Source organism: Lytechinus variegatus, chromosome 1 (genome assembly GCF_018143015.1).
Source record: "Lytechinus variegatus isolate NC3 chromosome 1, Lvar_3.0, whole genome shotgun sequence".
Classification (NCBI taxonomy): domain Eukaryota; kingdom Metazoa; phylum Echinodermata; class Echinoidea; order Temnopleuroida; family Toxopneustidae; genus Lytechinus; species Lytechinus variegatus.
The window spans coordinates 29,141,041-29,147,735 of record NC_054740.1 but is presented as its reverse complement, the minus strand read 5'-3'; positions in this window follow the sequence as shown (position 1 = coordinate 29,147,735).

Here is a 6,695-nt window from a genome sequence, read left to right as displayed (position 1 = left end):
TCCCGGTAAACAATGCGAGCGCGAGCTGAAGTGTTCGTTTATTTTGACCCCAAACAGCGAGATTATAAGGAATATATTTTAGGAATCCATTAAGAGTATGCATATCTCACCATAGTCATCTAATGCGAGTGCCAAGCGCTTGCTGATTTTATAAGAATTACATCTGAACACATAAAAAAAACTTTTTGTAGTCATTGCAATCATGATTATCATACGCATCTCACTAATCAAATATTGCGAGCGCGAAACGCGAGCTGAAAATTTAGATAATTCAGACCTGAAGTGGTGCATTCTAAGGCTTCTTCGTAGAAAATAATTAGGACCATATGTATTTCATTAGCCAAATGATGCGAGCGCGAAGCGCGATCTGAAAATTTTTGATATTCAGATGAAAATAAGGGACATTTTACGTATACTGATTTGAGGAATTCATGAAGAGCAGACATCTCACCAATACAGTAATGCGAACGTAATCACGGACAGGAAATGTTTCTTATATACGAAAACCTTAACATGGGGCAATCACTTTTTGAGTATGTCATTACGTAAAACAATGATAACTCAAGTGCTAGGAAATATATGTGGTTTATATTGTTTTAGTACAACAGGATTATATATCCCGTTAAACAGACAATGCGAGCACCAGGAACAATGAAGATAAAATGTTTCTTACGTAATGTTAACATAACATTATGTATAAATTATAATATAATATAACATTATGATAAATGATAATTTCTTCTTTCCCACTACGTTTCTCTTCCTTTCTCCCTCTTATCTCCTTTTTCCCTTTTCCCCGTTTTTTTAATCAGCCGATGGGGGGGGGACACTAGCCCCCCCCCAATGCCTCCCATTAGTTACGCCACTGTATGTCCATACGGAAAATACCCCACCAATATTATCATCTTTTTTACCCCATGATGGTTTAGTGGTTTTATTAGAGATTACATTCAATTTTTTTGACATTCCATCTTAATCCCTTCCCAAAGACCCCAACATTGATGAATTGCAAGAAACGGGGGTTTCTCTTCAATGTTATAATAAGGACATAAGTATTTCGTTTGGAAATGCTGAACTGGCTCTTTATTTGCACTGTATGATTCAATAATATTGTTTTATTTGTTAAGCGGTATTTCAGAAAGAATTTTCACAAACAAAACAATTATCTCTTGTGATTTTTTTTCTTCATTTCTTTCATAAAAAGTGGGGGATGTTTGTACAGGCCACCCTCCCCCCCCCCTCCTCGAAAAGTGGGGGAAGTGACCTATTACAATTAACCTCCCCTCAAACAAAATTTATAAATACAAGAGAGGAGCGCTAGCAAAAGTTTTTCAATGTACTGACCTGAAAGCAAGGCATTAAAGGCCTACCTTCAAACAAAATTCATCAGTGCGAGTGCGAAGCGCGAGCGAAAAACAAACCATTTCAAGCTCTTTATATCTTTAATAATAATAATAATTGGCATTTATATAGCGCTTTATCAATCTACGACTGTTCAAAGCGCTTTACAATTATTATTACCCGGTCACTGGATTCATATAGCATTCCAAGCAGCCTGTTAGGCGGCATGCTAAACCAACCACAATGACGGTTGTGTCCTACCGGTACCCAATTAGCACCTGGGTGAGAGTGGCAAAGTGTGGATTGACGCCTTGCCAAAGGGCGCTAGGCCATGGTGGGATTCGAACACACGACCCTCTGATTACAAGGCGAGAGTCAGAACCGCTACACCACGGCGCTTCCACGGCGCATCTTTAAATACCTTTAAAAACATTTCGAAGTAATCAATATCCCCTACATTAAAATATGCAACTAATTTGTTTCTACATCGTGACCTGAAACAAATTATTAGCCACCTTTTTGTATCTGCATCCTCATATCAGTGATAAAAAATATATAGGCCTATAGTCATGAGAGCATGAAGCATGAGCTGATTTTTCCCTCTACAATGACAGGAACTGGGCTTTTGAAGCTCTTCAAAATTTCTGTCGGCAAATTCGTCACTCTATTCCTCCTTTCCTTTCTCTTCTTTCCTTTTTGGGGTTGTTCTTTCTTTATCTTTTCTTTCTCTTCTTTCCTTTCTTTTCCTTTTTCTTTTTTCTTCTTTTCTTTTCTTCGGGGGGGGGGGGGGGGGGGGGGGAGGGGGGGCAGCAGTCTGCCCCCCATAGGTACGCTAGTGATTATGGGCAATTCTACGATAACACCGTGGCACTTGCAGTAGACTCTACTGAAGTGTCACCCTACTGAATTGCCCAGTGTTATGGTGGAATTGCCCTTGTATAAAAAGAGAAACAAATATTGAAATTGGCCCTATATTAATATAATCAAAAAGTTGCGTACATGCACACACCAATTTTAAAGATGGTATATTTTTCGCTTCCAGGTTACCCGTTGTATTGTTATGTGATGATAAGATATATCTCACATATTCAATAATATATCAATACATAATCAATACTTCAATAACAGGAAATCATGTGTTTACCAACTCCAACTTTCTTAAGAAAATATTACTCATTCTTCTTCCAGCTAAAATTCCGACGCACACACATTTTATGGGTTTCTTATTCACTACATTTCATGTTCTCCCTAAACATGCTAAAAGGTCAACTCCCCCAATTCAGAGTAAAGTTATGACGTACAGATTGTTTTGGTCAAGCGTGCACAATACATGCACAATCACAAAATTTTATCAATCTTATACGGCCAGTTGCTTTTTTTTTATTCTACAGTATTTGAAAGCAGATTGTAAATTAAATGTCAATTTAACATCAAATGCTAATGAAATGATATTAAAACTTATTAAGTTCACAATGTACCACTAACAAATTTGAACTTAAAATACCTTCAAATATTTTATAATATTCTCTTTTGACAAGTGGAGCAGCAATTACACAATGCGTAATACATGTCCCTGCAGAAAGATTAGCTCTGAGGGATGGGAGTGAATTAGTTTCTTTTTCAATGTGTACATTGTACTTTAATGAGCACATATTTCAATGTCAAACCTATAAAACTCAAACCAATGGCGGCAGCACCACCAAAATTATTTTCCCAAATTATATCTACCAAATTTGAGCTAAATCAATTGAAAATCACAGTCTACACTAAAGCAGGGGCGGATCCAGCCTTCACCAATAGGGGGGGGGGCGGGATTTTTCAGCCATATTTTCCCTGATCGGCCGTTCGAACATGATTTTTGTTTGTTTCTTTGAAGGGGTAGTCCTAATTATTTCTTAGCTTTATTCTTATAAATCAACATAAATATATAATATCATTATCTTTATTTATATAATGCGAGCGCGAAGCGCGAGCAATTTTTTTTTTTTAATTTATGGAATTTTTTCCTAAAATTTGAACATTCTAGGCAATATGTTTGATATCCTGAAAAAAGATGTGTATGCAACTAAATAATCACTACGAACGCGAAGCGCGAGCAGAAATCTTTGGTACACGTTTTGAACTGATCAAACAGGTAGGCCTACCTACTGCTTGCAGTTAGCCATGAAGACGTGACATATTTCAACAATCAAATACATGTAATGCGAGTGCCAGGCGCGAGCTGAATTTTGTTGACATTTTTACCTAAAGAATGGAAATTTTAAGCACTTTTTGTAACTTTAACAGACTAGGTATATAACTTAACAACTAATGCGAGCGCGAAGGGCGAACGGAAAATTTAGAGATTTAGACCTAGAAACGAAACACTCTATTCGTGTTTTGTAAATCATGAAAAGGATGAGTAATTGGGGAGCTTCCTTACATTAACAATGCGAGCGCAAAGCGCGAGCAGAAAATTTTTATATGTGTTTTGAACTGATCGAAAAGGTAGGCCCTGCCTGTCACGGACTGCTTGCACTCAGCCATGGAGGCGTGAAATTTTCAACAATCAAATAATCGTGAGCTGAAAATTTTTGACATTTCTACATTTAATCAATTTGTAATCGTGAACAGGATAGCTATATAACTAAATATTTGATCCGAGCGCGAAGCGCGAGCGGAAAAATTATAAATTTTGACCTAAAAACGGGACACTCTATTCATGATTTATAAATCATGAAAAGAAGGAGTAATAGGGGATCCCGGGGGGGGCACTCGACCAAAAAAGTGGTGGGGGTGTGCCGCGGGCGAGACAAAAAACGGGGGCCTTGGAGCGGGCTTATTGTAAAAAGGAGGGTCCTCGGAACGGGCTTCGGAACGACAAATGTTTGTAAAAACGGGGGTCCTTGGAACGGATCGCCAGCGTGTGAGCGCGTATGCATCCCTACGGAACGGTCATGCGTGCATGATGCAGCTAGCGCGGCCTCCGCCGGGGAGCTCTGCGGCCGCTTTTCACCAAAATTGCAGCTCATTCAACGCGATCGGAGCGGCGTAACGAAAAATATGCGAAGCTTTGGAGCGGATTTCTCTCTTCTTTTTTCTCGATAAGAAGAAAATGCTATGCCTTGGAGCGGCTTTCTTTGTTCTTTTTCTCAACAAGGCAAAAATGCTATGCCTTGGAACGGAAATTTGAGTGTAAAAATGGGGGTCCCCTCCGCGGCACATACCCACTATGCATTATATACTGAGTGCCCCCCCCCCCCCGGGTAGGGGATATTCTTGCATCAATAATGTGAGCACAAAGCGCGAGCATATGCGCGCGCCTATTTCAGATTTCATCCTAGAATCTAGACATTCTAAATACATCTTTTATCATGAAAATCAAAGCGAGCGCGACGAGCGAGCTTAAAGTATTTGATATTTCGATCTAAAAAGGGGTCAATTTCAGCTATTTATTTCAATCACTTTGTAGGAAATTGTTAGGTGGATATGGATCACACTTAATAAAGAGCTAATATTTTTTATCATTATTAGTTTGAGTGGACCGGAACATCCTTAGGACATGTCATCAAATGAAAATGGTGGCTATCTTTCTAGGTTACACTTCGTAATTCCGAAGGTTCGTAATTCCGAAACACGTAAATTGCCTTTACCTCGATGTTCGTTAATCCGAAAACGTAAAATGGTTCGTTAATCCGAACATTTGTGGCGTTATTCCGAAGGTTCGATAATCCGAAAACGAAATGAGGTTCGATGTTCCGAAGGTTCGTTAATCCGAAAACGAAATAAGACGGTTGTTCCGAAGGTTCGTTAGTCCGAAAACGAAATAAGGTTCGTTAATCATTCCGTTTTCAGACTGACGAACCTTCGGAATTACGAACATCATTTCGTTTTCGGATTAACGAACCTTCGGAATTACGAACCTCATTTCGTTTTCGAACTAACGAACCTTCGGAATAACGAAACTTCGGAATTACGAATGTATGCGATCTTTGATCATCTTTCTATTCCTCTTGCTAATTAGGCGCGAGATGAAACAAAAAGGACAATTAAATTATTAAATTGATATCTTATTTAATGCGAGTGCAAATCGCGAGCCGAAATTTTTGTTTAACTGTCATGAAAAGGGGATTTTAAGTAGTTTGTTGTGTACTCAATAATGGCACATACATAACTCATCAATCGAGCGTGCAGCGCTAGCTGATTCGTTTTGACAATCAGGCCTGAAAAGGGATATTTCGAAAACTTTATGGAATACACGAAAATAATAAGAACCTGGTAAATCAAATCATTTCCGAGGTGAAATATGTTTTGTATATTGACTTCCAAACTTGATATTGATAAGCTCCATGTTGAGCAAGTTATGTTAAACACCTAACAGGCAATGCGAGCGCGAAGCGCGAGCAAAAATTTTATAGAGTGACATGAAAAATTCTTTTTATTTTCCAAGTCTTCCCCTCATTTTGATTTTTTTATTCAAACGTCTTACTCCTCTTACTTTTCTCTTCTCTTTTCCTTTTTTTTTCTTATTTTTGTTTCTTTTTTTTGCGCAGCCAATAGGGGGGGGGGGGGGGGGCTGGATCCGCCTATGCTAAAGTAATGGAAAGTATTGTAGTCCTATTTTGCCTTTGATCCTATAAAGTCTAATGAATGGTGGCAGCACCATTGCAATAAGCCAGTTCGTAATTCCTTTCTGAGCATGATCAAAAAATTGTACACATGATCAGAGGAAGGTCATTCGTACTAAAGTGACATGGTGGTTTAAAATCTAATGAGATAAGCACCAAGTTTGATGTCTTAATTATTCATATATTCTTTTGAATAGTGGTTTTCATTTACACCCACAAAAAACAACAATGCGTCCACGAACGACTGGTATTCCACTTTTTGCCAAGTACATTGTGCAACATGCTATGATATGCATTCAAAATAGGAATGCACCAAATACCTTCATAAAGTGTTCATTGGTGTGCTATTCTTGTCACCTGGACTATTCAATTTCTTCATCCTGCTATGTAAGGCAAGCTTACGTAATATCTTGCTTTGAAATCTGCCTATCATAATGAAAGAAATGAAAGGTCATTTGACCAAAATTGTCCATAAAGTAACTACGAACTGGTCTATTAATCTGGTGCCAGAGACTCCAATGTCCGAAAAGTGCACCATATTTGAACTAAATTATTCAAAGATTCTGTATCCAGTTGGGGCACGAAAAATCCAATCATTTCACTTGTTATAGAATCATTCTTCAGATATCAACGTACATGTAATGCAAAAAGGTTACAGTAAATTACAGCGTTTATTGCATGACAAAGTTGGGAAGGTATTTTGAAAACTCTCTCGGGTCATCTTATCTTGGGCTTGAGACCAAGTTG